The sequence below is a fragment of the Narcine bancroftii genome, chromosome 1 (genome assembly GCF_036971445.1).
Source record: "Narcine bancroftii isolate sNarBan1 chromosome 1, sNarBan1.hap1, whole genome shotgun sequence".
Classification (NCBI taxonomy): Eukaryota; Metazoa; Chordata; class Chondrichthyes; order Torpediniformes; family Narcinidae; genus Narcine; species Narcine bancroftii.
Window position 1 is genome coordinate 471,828,263 of NC_091469.1, and position 16,176 is coordinate 471,844,438.

A 16,176-nucleotide genomic window follows, 5' to 3' on the forward strand; every position below is an offset into this window, starting at 1 on the left:
TGAAGTAGGCTGCTAGTTTTCTGTTGCCCTCTTTGTGCTGTTGCTTAGCAACATATTTTCGCTCCCCAAGTCATGCAAAAAATTATTTTCATCAATGTGGAAAGGTCTGAAACACATGTCAATATCGGCAAATGATTTTTGAGAATTCTTTCAGATTTGGTTTTTTAAAATATTTTATTTTTGATTTTTACAGATGCATCAAACCATAAACATATGTGTTAATCCCATCCCCTTACTTCCATCTCTTCCTCCCTCCTCTGTACAATTGATGAAGCAATCATAAAATTTATATGAATACAGAATCAATTGACCACCTTTCTTCATAAAACACACACACACACACACACACACACACACACACACACACACACACACACACACACACACACACACACACACACACACACACACACACACACACACACACACACACACACACACACACAATGTTTGCATCATCTTCTTTGCAAGTCGGGGGAATTAATCAAACTGGGTGTCAATATAATTCAAATAAGGTTTCCATATTTTAACTAATGTGTCATATTTCTTCCTTATATTGTTAGTGATCTTCTTTCTCTCGGGGAGTGCATCTCTGCATTTCCATATTCTATTATGAGATGGTTAACTGGGCGTTGGATTTCCATGAAACCGCTATACGTTTCCTGGTGACCTTCACAAAAGAGATTTGGTGTTTTGATAACTTTAAACTCATGTTGCCATTATCTCCCAAAAGATACACTTCCGGATCTTGTGGATAATCCACTTATGTAATTTTCTTAAGAATGTCCCCCATATTCACCCAAAAAGACCTTTGTACATAGCCAGGTGGAGTGGACAAAAGTCTGCACCACATCTAAAGCAAATTTCTGAAAAATCAGATTTTGATTTATGTAATTTTTGTGGTATGAGATATAACTGATGTAAGAAATTATATTTCCCCAATTTATATCTGGTATTACTGATTCCAGGCATCCTGTTCATACATAGGTCTTGTCACCTTCGCTAATTTTTGTATCTAAGTGCGACTCCCATCTCTCTCTAGATCTATGTAAGTTCGGTTTCGGATTTGCACTTTGGAATATGTCATACGTTCTAGATATAAATTTATATACATTCTCCTGTCGAATTAGAATCTCCACGTTGTTGCATCTAGGCAAAATCATATCATTTTCCATTTCAGAAAGATTTTAGTTGTAGATAAAAAGAGGTGGAGTCATTGAAGTAGATAGGAGAAAATTTTTCTTTTTTCCAGATTTAACTTTAACTTGATTTAAAAAAGGAAGGAATTTGAAGGTGTAAAAATAAAATTATAAAATAAAGGTGAAGCTAATGCTCTGTTGTATCTGGCAACATTAAAAATTTCCTTCTTGGAGATGGGAAGAAATGTTTTAATGTTTCTTAGGAGCCCTAAACTTTGCTTCTAATTTGAATACTTCTCAGAAGAACAATTAGATTTTTGTATAAATTAATGATAAATATAGATAAAGGGAGCTCCAAGAAGATTGGATAAAGGGAAAGTCTATAAATAGATGCCGTGGACACACTCCAGTATCGGGGAGCAATTGGTGCCAATTTTTTAGAGGGTGATGCCGGAGGAGTTAATTCAAAGGGATGGGGAATGATTTTATGACAGTTGTCAATATATTCTTCTATATTATCATATGTATTTTTATTTACTTTATTTAAATCTTGTGTTGTTTTATTTTATCACAGATGTCTGGGCCAAGGAGTGATCAAGAAAGTGATAAGAGATAGGTATGGATAATTAAAAACAATTAAATTTGTAAGTTTCAATATTAACAGGAGTGTAAGAAGAAAGAAAATGTTGGCACACCTTATGAAAATTCAATCTGATCTAGATGTATAGAGACCCACCACACCCAACAAGAACATACAAAATTAAAGAAGAGATGGGTGGGTCATGTGATGATTCTTCCTTTAGTTCTAGAGCAAAGGAAGTAGTTATTCTGATAAAGCAAAATGTTCCAATTGTGCTCCAAGATTTGGTTGCCAACCCAAATGAGAGGTTTGTGATAATGCACTGCTAGATATCCTCAGAATCCTGGTCAATTATGAATATTAATGGCACAAATTTTGATAATGAAAAATTTATACAGAATATATTTTTAAAAGTAAGTGATGAGTGCAAAAATATTTTGATTGGTGGGGATTTTAATTTTTGTTTGGATCTAGTCATGGATAAGTCAGTAAAGAAAGTAACCAGGGCCAGAGCAATTAAATATACCCTGGCCTTTATGAAAGATCTAAATTTTATTGACATCTGGAAAAGAAAGAGATTATTCTTTTTACTCTACACAATACGATTCCTACACTAGAATTGATTCATTTTTGGCATCAGCTCAATGGGAGGGTAGGATCGTGAAAACAGAATATACGACTTGGCTATTGTCTGATCATACTCCCTTGACATTACCCATTATAATACCATACAAGCAAAGTGTGATGTACAGATGGTGCTTAAATACATTACTGCTGGGAAAACCTGAATTTTGTAGTTTTGTTAGAGCTCCAATTGAGTTTTTCTTTGAGATGAACTGCTCCTCGACTGAGGACAACTTCTTAATTTAGGATGCTTTGAAAGCTTATTTAAGGGGTCGAATAATTGGATATACAAAATGTATGAAGGAAGTTATTGCTTTAGAACTGGAGATAGCTCAATTGGAAAAAGATTAACAAAGAATGGGTATGGAAGAGAAATATAGAAATCTGATGAACAAGAGACTTAAATACAACACATTACAAAGATACAAGATGGAAAAATAATTTAATTTTAAGATCTAGACAGCAGTTTTATGAAAGACATAAAGTCTTGTCCTGGCAAATAAGGGTATAAGAAACCTTGAGAATAATTAACGAGATCCAAACAAGAAATGGTAAGATCTCATATAAATAAAAAAAAATAAAACATTTGAAAGATTTTACAAGGAATTATATAAATCTGAATTTGGGAAAGATCATACAAAATTGCTATAAATCCAAAAATTAATAGAAATGGACAGATGTCTCCAATTTTTTCCATTGAATAGATCCAGTAGACAGGGCTGCCCATTATCCCCAGTGCTGTTCATATTGGTAATAGAACCATTGGCGGAAACCATTTGACGGTACCCAGACATAAAGGGGTTCAAGGTGGGCCAGGTGGATCATAAAATCAATCAACCCAGGGAAGTTGCTGACTAAGTTAAGGACCACACTGGAAAATTATTGAAAAGTTTCAGGTTATAAAGTAAATTTGGATAAGACTGAAATTATGCCTTTAACAAATGGAGATTATAGACAATATCAACAAGGAAGTCAGTTGGGATGGCAAGAAGAAGGCATAAAATATTTAGGAATAAAATTAGCAAAAAATTTATTTAATACAAACTTAATTACCTCCCCTTGCTCCATAAGATTGCGGTGGACCTAACTAAATGGAAAGCTCTGCTTTTAGGGTTAATTGTATCAAAATGAAGGTGATGCCAAGACTTCAATAACTTTTTCAATCGTTGCCCATTTCCTTACCCCAGAGCTTTTTTAAGGTACTCAACGAAGAGGAGGTTCCTGTGGAATGGTAAGGTGGCTAGAATCTCCATGGAGAAATTAATGTGAGATTATAACTTAGGGGGTCTAAAATTAATATTATTGGGCAGCCCAGGCAGAGTTTATGCATCATTTTTTGATGGAGAGACTATCCTGTACTGGAAAAGATAGCAGAAGAATTTATTTATAAATGGAATACTAAATTAATTTCAAAGAAATCAAATAATACTACACTAAAACATAGACTGCAAATTTTAGGAAAAAAAAATGTGTTGGATTAAAATTTGGGATATCTCCAAAAACACCTTAGACCCAAACTAATTTAATATATTTGACTATGGGTAATAAGATCCTGGACATCTGGTGCCAGAAAGGGACTATTAAGGATTGTTATATACAAAGACAGCTTATGACATTTGAACAATTAAGGAATAAATATGATTGGTCTATTGGTCATAATATATCTGGCAATTTACAAAGATAATCATGAATCAAAATGAATGCAACTTAACAAAAAGTGAGATTTGATTATAGTTTATAGTCATACACAGTCAGTGGCTCTGGATGAGGAGAAGGGATTCCACATGAGCACCCAAGTGAGTGAATATCATCTAGGGGGTGAGCGCGGGATGCCAGGATTCACTGCTGAACCCTCCGGAGATGTCATGGCTCTATCAGTGAAACACTGAGGAAAGAGGGCGACCATTTGATGACCCAGAAGATGCCACCACTCACTTGGCTACACTGCAGAGTCTAGGCAGCAAGTTTCAGAGTGCATTCGGGATATTAACATCTCGTCCTACATAACATACAATGTCCAACTGCATTGAAATTCTGACTTGCTGCATACACTCAGGTATATAAGATACACTGACTAAAATAGGATACCTCAAGTTAACACAATAGGCCAAGACAGGAAAGGAGATGATGAATAAAAAGAATAGACAAATAAATATTCACAGTGGCAATAAGTGAAAGAACAAAATCTTTTGTTTCAAGTTCAGGTTCAAATTTATTGTCAGAGTACATACATGATATCACATACAACCCTGAGATTCTTTTCCTGTGGGCAAGGCAGATTTACCACTTACTGGCAGTGCAAAAAAAAAAGCTGTACTCAATGTACACATGTAAACAAATAAAGAAATGTATGTAAAGAAATTTAAAAAAATCAATAAAGTGCACATGTAAGAGTCCTTAAATGAGTCCCTGATTGAGGTTGTTGTTGAGGAGTCAGATGGTGGTGGGGGAGCAGCTGTTCCTGAACCTGGTGGTGTGAGTCTTGTGGCACAGATACCTCTTTCCTGATGGTAGCAGCAAGAACAGAGCATGTTCTGGGTGGTGTGGATTCTTGAAGATTGCTGCTGTACTCAGACGGCTGCGTTCTATATGTATGTTCTTGATGGTGGGGAGGGTATTGCCTGTGATGTCCTGGGCTGTGTCCATTACCTTTTTCAGGGCTTTCCGCTCAGGGCATCGGGTGTCCCCATACCAGATGGTGATGCAGCCCGTCAGCACACTTCCACCATACAGTCAGTCGCGCAGGCAGATCTTTTGGTGGTCCAGGAGTAGGTTACAGTTTAAAGAGGCACAGAAAGGTTTAAAAGCTTGATAGTTGCTGGAAAAAAAAGATGTGCTTGAACCTAAGAGGTGCTGGATCAGGATTCTGTACAAGAAGTTGTGACTAGAATAATGGTGATCCTTTATGATGTTAGCTGCCTTCTTGAGGAAGCATCATATTTAAGCGTGCAAATACAAGGACCAAATTTTTTTCTGCTGGCCTGTGGATTTCTATCCTCTCATTGCACATGGTGCTCATTCCTCTTTCCACTTTGCTGAGACTGATGGCGTCCTCATACAGATTTCTTTCATGTCCTGAACACCTGCTGTCAATCCCCTGTCCACAGGCACAAAAGAGATGGCTTTCTCCAGTACTCATCTCTCATTCTATCAGCCTCCACAACCAGCACACCATCCTTCTGCATTCCAACCGTGACAATGGGGTCCTACCCAAGCCATCTCTCTTCTCCTCTCTGATCAGTTTCTCAGCATCTTCCTGGTCCACTCACCCCTCCTCAACACCTCTCCCCATCCCCCAGAACTTTCCCCCGACATCTTACAAGGTGAAAAACTTGTCCCATCATCCCCTCCATCAGCTCCATCTAAGGACCCAAAGAGCTGTTCTAGGTGAGGCAGAGATCTGTGTGCACCTCCTCCAACCTTGTCTGTTCCATTTGGTGCTCACTGTGTTGCCTCCTCTATATTGGCAAGAACTAGGGACATTAGACTACTGGTGTTCAGAATATTCCGCAATGGTCATCACATTCCCAGTTGGACCTTCCCATTCACATTTGGTGAGGGCAAATGCAAACTAGAACAACACCTCATAATCTGCTTGAGAAGCTTGTAGTCCAATGGTATAATTAGTGAATTTTCCAATTTTATGTAGCCACACCCACAAGACCAAAGGAGCAGAAGTAGGCTATTCGGCCCATCTAGTCTATTCTACCATTCTATCATGAGCTGATCCATTCTTTCACTTTCCCCTGCCTTCTCCCCATAGCTGTTGACACCCTGACTATTCAGATGCCTATCAATCTCTGCCTTAAATACATCCGATGACCAGGCCTTCACAGCTGATCGTGGTAACAAATTCCATAGGTTCACCATTCTCTGGTGAAAGAACTTCTTCTGTATCTCTGTTTTAAAAGGGCACCCTTCAATCCTGAAGTTGTGCTCTCTTGCCCATAGCTCCCCTACCATGGGAAACAACTTTTCCACATCTTCTCTCTCCATGGCTTTAAACATTCAAAGTGTTTCTATAAGGTCCCCTCCACCCCCATTCTTCTGAACTCCAAGGAATACAGTCAAGGAGCTGTCAAACACTGCTCATATGCTAGCTAATCCCTTCATTCCAGGAATCATTCTTGCAAATCGTCTCTGAATCCTCTCCAATGCCAGCGCATCCTTCCTTAAATAAGGAGCCCAAAACTATAACCTCTACTCTAAATGAGGCCTCACCAGTGCCCTATAAAGACTCAACATCACATCCCCATCCTATTCTTCTAGATATGAATGCTAACATTACATTAACCTTCTTCACCACCAACTCAACCTGGAGGTTAATCTTTGAATTTTATCCCCATTCAAACAATAATCTGCTCTTTTATTCCCTCTATATCAAAGTGCATGACGGTGCACTTTCCACTATCGAATTTTATTTGCCACTTCTTTTCCCGTTCTCTTAATTTATCAGTCTCTCTGCAGCTTGTCTGTTTCCTCATCACTACCTGCCCTTCCTCCTATCATTTTCTTATCTGCAAACTTAGCCAACAAGCTATTCTATTTATTCTGCAATCCATATCATTAACAAACAACATAAAGAGAGGTGGCCTCAACAACCCATTGTGTTCCTTTCTCAACGCATCAGCTCACCGAGATTCTCTCTTCCTTTGTTCATCATATCCATCCAACCCCCCCCCCCCACCCTCCCCCAACATCCTGGCTCTCTCTCGCCATTCTTCTCCCTTATGATCTGATTCTATTTATCTGTCTCTGTCCCAAACACTCTATTACTGGCCACCTTTATTCTTCCTGCTCCCCCCACCAATCCCGAACCAAGACCACAATCCAAAACATCAGTCCATCTCTTTTTCCTCCACAGATGCTGCTTGACCTCTTGAGTTCTTCGAGCAGCTTATTTTATTGCTGAATTTACAGCGGCCAACTTGCTTTGGAACGCGGAGTGTCCGTAGGAAGTCATTGCCGTCCACAGAGAGATTGTGCAAAGTATAAGCGGCACCCAAGGTCAACATTGAACATGAATCTCACGAGTTCTGAGGCACCAGGCACCTCTTGCAACAACATGTCAAAAGAAAATATTATTTAATTTAATATTTAAATTTTTTGGCCCTTTGGCTTTTGAATCCACGTTGCCAAAATACACCCACATGACCAATTAATCTACCAACCCGATAAAGTGTGATTAAACTGGAATACCAAATGAAACTTCAGGGCTAGCATACAAACTCCTTGCAGAGAGCGGCAGATTCAAACCTGGGCCACTGCCTCCGTAATAGCGTTGCGCTAACTGCTACGTCAACCATGCTGCCTCTCAAAGTGCGCCACCGTGCAAATGGTGACCGTCTGGAACTCACTATGTGAAGAGCTGGAGGAAGAAAACTTCATCTGCTTCCAATTTGCTTTGGCTCGGTCCATTCTAGGGCAGGGATAGGAATGCAGGCCAATAGACAAGAGTGGAGGACAGAAGGAAAAAAAAAACTTGTGGGGTCATAACCTTCAGAGCTCCAGTCCCAGGGCTGGGAAGTAAGATTAATGTAGTTTTGGCTGTTGAATGCGACAAATGCACTCTTCCTATGATGTATGTTTCTACGGCTCTTATCACATAATCCTGACAATAATGGTTGCAAAACATTCCACCTATTCAAACAATAGAATGAAACAGAACAAAATGCTGTTCCTTGCCTCTGCAGGGCTTAATCTAGTTCCTTGCACTAATTTATCTGTTGTTATGTCATGCATCTTAGCAGAGGCTGAACTTAAAATAAAATGAGCTGTTCACCAAGTTTGACATGAAGTAAAAGTTTAGTGGGACACAAAACTGTGGAGCTTATCTAATGTTGACCGAAATAGGGTCCCAAATGTACACAGCAGCCAAATAAACCTTGCTGGAAATTACCAATGGAGCAGCAATGCTTTTCAGAGTATTTCATTTTTTTTTAACATTATTTATTTAGCCTGCAGCAAGTTCTTACCTAAACGAACAAACTGGTTTGTTTTTATAGAAGCACTTAATTTTTTTTAATAGATTTTTTTTTTACAAACTTTAAATTCTTAACATTGTTTTTGCAGGTCATGGTCTACAAATGCTTTCATGTACCCTTATAGAGTAAATAGACATGAAGTTGGCGAGCACTGAAACAGGCCCTTTGGCTCTTCATGCCCATATTGACCTTTTTGCCTGTCCCCACGAATCCCATTTGCTTACATTATATTCTTCAAACCCTTGCCCCTTCAAATGCATGATTCTTTAATCTCTCTTAAACAAAGTGATTTTTATCAGATTCCACTTTATGACAGCAAGTTCCAAATATAAACCACTCTGTGTGGAAAAACTTTCTCTTCAAATCACCTTGAAAACTCTTTCCATTCATTTTAATCCTATGCCCACTTGTTTTTGATGCCCCTACGATGACAAAATTTTTCTATTTGCCCTCTCTATGCCTATTATATATTTCTTGTGCCTATTTATTTCAGACATACAAAACGGTAACGGGCCATTTCGGCCCATGAGCCCAAGTCACCCAATTTACACTCAATTAACATACACCCCCAGTACATTTTGAACAGTGGGAGGAAGCCGGAGTCCCCGGGGAATACCCATACCATACGGGGGGGGGGAGAATGTACAAACTCCTTACAGACACTGCGGGATTTGAACCCCGGTCCCAATCGCTGGTGCAGCAAAGGCATTTCACTGGGCCCTACACCATAGCCTTCTTGCTCCAGTCTACCCAAGCTCAACACACTAAAGACCTCCAATCCAGGTGACATCCTGGAGAATCTCCTCTGAATTCTCTCCAATGTAACCCCATCCTTCCTATAGTGTGATGAACTTGTTTGTACATAATGATCCAAGTGCAGTGAAACCAAAGTTTTATTTCATGAACTCTAATGCCTTCCCTATTTTTTAAATTAACGTGCTCCAGAGCAACACATACCCCTCCCTGATTTCATGGTCTTCCACTTCCTTCTCCTTGTCAATGCAAATGAGAAGTATTCTTTCAGCACTTCTAATTGCCATCTTAACCTCTCTCCTACACACTATTCCTTAAATGAATCACTCAATTCCAGTTACCTATACTTGCCACCTGCTTCTGCTTCCTTTTACTCCGATGTGTTGTGGAAGGTTCCCTAATCTTCTCATCTTTCTTTTTACCACTGGCTAGAACAGGCTGACCTTGATATTAATTTTGTTTTAAAAGACACTCACATAAGGTGTTGCCTTACCTGCAAGATCTGCTTCCAATTTGCTTTGGCTCGGTCCATTCTAGGGCAGGGATAGGAATGCAGGCCAATAGACAAGAGTGGAGGACAGAAGGAAAAAAAAAAGATGAGCTGATGGGGTAGCTCTCTGAATGGAGAAGGAAGGGAAGGGATGGGGGACTGGAGAAAAGGAGACAGAGGGCTGGTAAAAGAGAGACAATCTAGAGTCAATGAAAAGGAAGGCAATATGTGTAATGTGACCTCCCCCTCCCCCCAGCTCTTCTCCTTCCCCCTCTCCCTTCCCCTTCAGAATGTTTGGTACCCAATCTGATTATGGTAAACCCTGGCACCAGGGAGGCAACATACCATTCTGAAGTTTCGCTATTAGATGGAGAAATGTCTGTCTAACTCCCTCGGAAACAAATTCCACTCCCTTAGGCAAAAAATTTTTTTCAAACGTTTTGCTTCCTAAAATAAAATTGAGGTTTATGATAGGCAACTTCAAGCTGAACACAAAGGTAATGTCTGATTTGCTGTACCTTGTGGGAGGTTGGAGGAACATTAAATGAAGTTTTATTGAATTTAGCATATTTAATCGCACAATGATGCGGACACATTGCATGAGTTCAACTGACATAAAAATGTTTTGCCGCTGATTTTCTTTTGTACTCAGCATCTGATGCCTCCCGTGTCAATGTCCAACGATAGTCGGTCAGCAATGATGGATTCCAGTTGCCCTGATACCACTTTTCTACAGTCGCAATGTCCTGGTGAAACTTTTAATCATGTTCATTACTGACTGCACCAAGATCAGTAGAGAAGTCCAAGTGAATTTTCAATGACATGTTGCACTTTATCTTCATCGTTTTGTATGATTGAAGTAGATTTAAAATGTGACAGGAGATCACAGAAATAGGTTATACTTAAAATAGGTTATATCTTAAAAATGGTATATGATAGAAAATATTTAAGGTGATTTTCGTGATTATAAAATACGTAAAATGCACGTAAAAAGTATTTAGGATGCAAAATCTTCATTGTCCAATGATATGAGAGCCAAATGTATTTAAACACAAAAGTCTGTAGACACCGTGGTTGAAGTAAAAACACAAAGCTGGAGAAATTCAGAGGGTCAGACAGTGTCCTTTATGTAGCAAAGATAAAGATACATGTTCACCATTTGGGGCTTTAGCCCTTCGTCAACCATGGTGTGATAAATTAGGCTGCTGCTGGTATTTCACTGAGAGCCCATTCCTCACCCAGCCACCTGCCCCCTTCCTCCAATTATTTCTAAAATGGGAAAACTTCACACTTGTAATTTTTTTGGAAATGCCTTTCCCTAAACTGGGTCCCATTGGGAAATCTATCTCCTGATTTCCCAATGGTAGTTCTCCCCAGCACATTTTTTTCCATCGCAACTGCCCGCCAATGGAAACGTGTGTCACTTATCTGTAGCAAGACTTTCAACTTCCATTCTCTGAAGAAATCAACATTTCTTATTTATTCAATCAGGTTTGATGGAATGAAGATCTAATAATTCTGATAATGCTGGAAACACTCAGCAGGTCAGGTATCCTATCATCTGTGGAAGTTCAGGCCAAAGAGATTGCCTCTCTTTCCACAGATGTTGCCTGACTGAAGAGTGTTTCCAAAAAATTTCATGTTTTACTCCCTCTACTTTCCATCAAACTGTTCTCTTTCAAGGCCCAAACTCTCCCACTGTCCTCATTCAGATGTGTTAGTCCTTTGTTCTCCCGCTATAAACTCATGTGTATCTGGACTACTTTGCTGTCTGATGTCAGGTCCCCATTGCGTGTCTCCACCTCACAACACAATTTTTCTGCTCGATACTGCATTGTAGAGGTCAGCCTAACTAAGTGGAGAAAACTTGCTTTCTCTGGACAGAAGCAGTGGGCAACGGGCATTTGGCTGCATTTCAAGTTTCTCATCCAGGCATTCATTGGCTGAATTTGTGCTCCTGCTGGCTGCAGCCCTTGGGGGGTGGGGGGGGGGGGGCGGGGGGGGGGGGGCGATATCAATGCATGAAGAGCTGGCTGCATGCAGCCAATGTTCTTTCCAGGATGTCCCTGTTTCTCCCACACCCTAGAACAACACTCACACTCACTCATCCCCCCCTCCCTTCCCCACTGCTGCATTCTGTTTTTGTCTAAGGAACCTTTCAGAAATATTTTCATGATCTGAGAAGTCTGTTCAAAAGCTTTGCTAAAATTCATGTGATCATCATAAGAAATAGGAGCAGGAGTCGGCCATCTGGCCAGTCAAGCCTTCTCCGCCATTCAATTGATGATCTGATGATCCATCTACCTGCCTTTTCCCCATATCCCTTAAATCCCCTATGATGTAAAAATCTATCGAACCTTGTCTTAAATATATTTACTGAGGTTGCCTCCACTTTGTCAATGGGCAGTGAATTCCATAGATTCACCATAGTTCCTCCTCACCTCCATCCTATTTCTACTACCCTGAATCTTGAGGGTCTGTCCCCCAGTCAGGTCTCCTGCACCAATGGAAACAACTTACCCACCTCTACCTTATCTATGCCTTTCATAATATTTTATGTTTCTATAAGATTCCCTCTCATTCTTCTAAATTCCATCGAGTACAGTCCCAGACGATTCAATCTCTCCTCACAGGCTAACACCTTCATCTCTAGAATTAACCTGTTGAACCTCCTCTGCACTGGCTCCAAAGCCAGTACATCCTTCCTCAAGTAAGGAGATCAGAACTGAATGCGGTACTCCAAATGTGGCCTCGCCAGTACCCTGTACAGTTGCAGCATAACCTGCAAAATTGCCTTCACCCTCTTTGATCCTCACTGGCATAGCCAGTAGCACTGCTGTTTCACAAGTCTTGGAGACATGGGTTCAATTCCGACCTTTGGTGTTGCCTGTTTACATATTCTCCCTGTCATCCCATGCAATACTCTTCAAATCCCAATGTGTTCATTGGACAAAGAAACAAAATTAACATTTCAGGAAGAAGACCTTTCACCTTATTGCTTATTCATGGGCTCATAATGCTATGAAGGCATATTCCCAACATTATGAAGTATGGTTTAATACAGAAAAGTGCTGGATAAACTCAAAAGATCATGCAAATTTCTTCTGGCAAAGATGCACAACCAGCAATTTTGACCTGAGTCACTTGTCAAGGTATGAGCAAAAAGCAGGTGTGTGCCCGAACAAAATAGTTGGGAGAGAGGGACAAGGGGAGGAGCACAGGGCCACAGGCAAGAGGTAATAGGAGGATATGGATGGGAGGGCAGAAGAGAAAAAAGCTGAGATGTAATGGGGGGAGTGGGTAGCTCTCACTGAATGAAGGGATGGGAGCTGAAGGAAAGGAGACAGAGGTAAAGGGAAACAGAGAGAGAGAGAGAAAGAGATAGAAATAAATAGATAGATAGATAGATAGATAGAGAGAGAGAGAGAGAGAGAGAGAGAGAGAGAGAGAGAGGGGGAGGGAGGGGGGGAGAGGGGTCTAACAGAAACCGGAGAAGTCGATGTTAATGCCATCAAGTTGGAGAGCACCCAGATGGTGTTGTTCATTATGAACTTTGAAACAAGTTTTCATCAAAATATCATTGACTTGCAAAGTTAACTCCTCAATCATTCTTGATTGTAACTAACGAGGCTATTCTTAAATCAAGCAAATTATTACAAATAAGAGATATTAAGCCTTTATGATAAAGTTGTAAATCAAAAAGTGTATCAAGGATGTTCGCTTCGGGCATTGCCAGAAAGTCAGGGATCTGAGACCGAACAAAATGTCTAATTTGTAAATATCTAAAAAAAATGAGTATTAGGTAAGTTAAATTTTTACCACCAATTGTTCAAAAGAAGCAAAATTATTTTAAATAAAAAGCTCTTTGAAAAATTTAATAACCCATCTGTATTAGTCATTAAAACCAGTATCTTGCAAAGAAGGTTGAAAGAGGTGATTAGATACAATACGGCTAACAAGAGATAAAGTAGAAATTCAAAAAACGTTCTAAATTGAGCCCATATTCTTAAACCATATTTAATTATTGGATTATATGAGGCTCCAATAGCTCAGTGATTAGAGCACTGATATTGTAAGTATCAGACTATCAATTAGTTTATATAAAGAGGAGGATAATGGAGACCCTGCAATTGCCAACATGGACATATTCTTAGTAAAATCCAGTTCCATCTCTACCCATAAGGGCTGGTCAATTCAATTATCTTCCATTCTTTGATGATGTTTGGGACCCTATACCCCCCCTTTGTAGACAGCACTGTTGCAATTTAAATTGGCCCATAGAGTACACATTGTCTCATGTTTATTCTGATATAAATCCTCCATGTGACAAATGTAATATTGGTGGATGCACCTTTGGTTCACATGTTCTTGACTTTCCCTAGCTTAAAAAAAAATTTGGAGAGATGTTTTTCCAACGTTATTGGTGATTCTCAAGTTCAAATTAGAACCTTGCCCTTTAATTGCTCTATTCGGATCATTTAAAGATGATGATGCTCTACTGACTGCTTCTCAATACCAAATTTTATCTATTACAGCATCGATAGCCAGGTGTGCAATTGTGTTTAAATGGAAAGATAACACTCCACCTACCCATACACAATAGTTAAATGATATTATGTGTTGTTTAGAAAAAAAATTAGATATGCCATTAAAGATTCAGTATTAACTTCCAAAAGGCCCATTTGTGGACGATTACTGTAACCTCAAGAATTAGGGGTGTTCTGAAACGTTGTTGCTTTGGATTTTTTTAAATTATGAAAAGGTTTTTGCAATAATTATTTTTTTCTCTTGATTCTTATAGGACAACATTTAATAGTGCTGTTTAATTATTTATAATGTAGACACTAATAAAAATATTTTAAAAAGAAAAGAACGGTGGACTCTGTTTCTCACCCCACCAATGCTCTGTGTTTGAGGTATTTATTTCAGATATCCACATTTGCAATCTTTTGCTTTATGAAAATTGATCATTTGCTGATCTGACATGTCTGTAGGATGGTTGTGAACAAAATTTGCTAATTTGTATGAACAGCCCAAGCACAGAGGTTAATATTACTGAGAATTCCTGTGGAGGTACTTTTAAAGTAAAAGTGGGTAAATATTTTCTCAATTTTAATTCACAACTCAGCTTATAGCATAGAACCTGGTGTGTGAATACGATAGGCAGGTCTTACATTATACCTGGAAACTTTTTTTTTCCAGAGGAACGCATTCAAATAGTTATCATCCCACAATTACGAAGAAGAGATATTTTCTTTTTTTCCAAGAATTGGTCAGCTGCCAATTTAAAAAAAAATCTTTATTTTTCATTAACATTTTTGCAATCAATCCGGAGCAATCAGGAACCCGAACAATTGAATCTAATTTTCTATCTCTTCATTGGTTAATAGATCTTTGCAGCATGGGCATTCAGAATACATTTTCCCATCATTATCCTGTGTGCTTTGGATCAAGTTTTCAAAGCAGATTGACAGGTTGATCCAGGTTAATTGTTCAGTGTGATGAAGTATTCAAATATGCAGGCATGTGAGATAAAATTGAGATGTCAGGAATAATAAGGCAAACTTTATCACCCAAAATGAACACTAAATTTGTGGAACAGATAAAGAGGAGGTTAAGTGGTAATAAAAAAATATATAGACTATTGGATACATTAGAGAAGAGATTGTTAAATAAGAGCTTGATTTTAACACAGTGCACTCTTCATTTTAAATATTGGAGGAGGAACCTTCTACCTCACTGACCAGTTCAGTACTTGATCCCTACTTAATTTTAATGCCATGGCCTATAATCCCTTCATTAAAAAGCTGCTCTCATCAGGACTCCCTGACTCATTTAGGCATGTTTTACGGCAGCCATGGGCAACCCACATGCAATTCAAGCTTAAAAGTATTTCAGTAGAAGTTCAAAAATCCGGATGCCAGAAATCCAGACCACCCGAGAATCCGGACTTTTGGAATTCGAAGAAGTTTGAGGGTTTCGAACATTTTAAATTCAGCTGGCTTTTGTGTGCGTGCGTGAATTCGTAAGCACCACAGATGTGCAGCGGCAACAAGTGACCACTTTATTTTTCTTTGATACTGCTCACTTTGATAAATGAGGATTCTCTATTTACTAATGAATAAACTATCAACATTTATCTGTTCAACTCTTCTTTAGTCCTCCTTAAATTTGTATTTTAAAAGTACTGCCTGAGAATCTGAAAAATCTGTACCAACCCAATCCCCGAGCAGTCCTGATTTTTGAACTTCTGCTGTTTGTAGAATGCAGCTATTCCTTCATTCAAACAGATTATTTTTAAAACTACTTCAGAAATTGGGAAACGGGAGCATTACAGTTAAAATGCTGAAATAGTAGCAAAAGATGTGAACCAGAAATTCTCTTGGAATCCACCTTGACTGTAGCAGCTGGGAATTTCAATTCAAGAAATGAAATGTAAATTTTTTAAATTTTTAACGTTACATTTAGCCATACTTCACGGTAACAAACACCTCCTTACATTTTGCTCATACCTTGATGAAGGACTCAAGCCTACAATGTTGGTTATGTTCCATTATCATTGTTGCATAAAGTACCCTGTTTGACCAGCTAAGTTTCTCCAGCTTT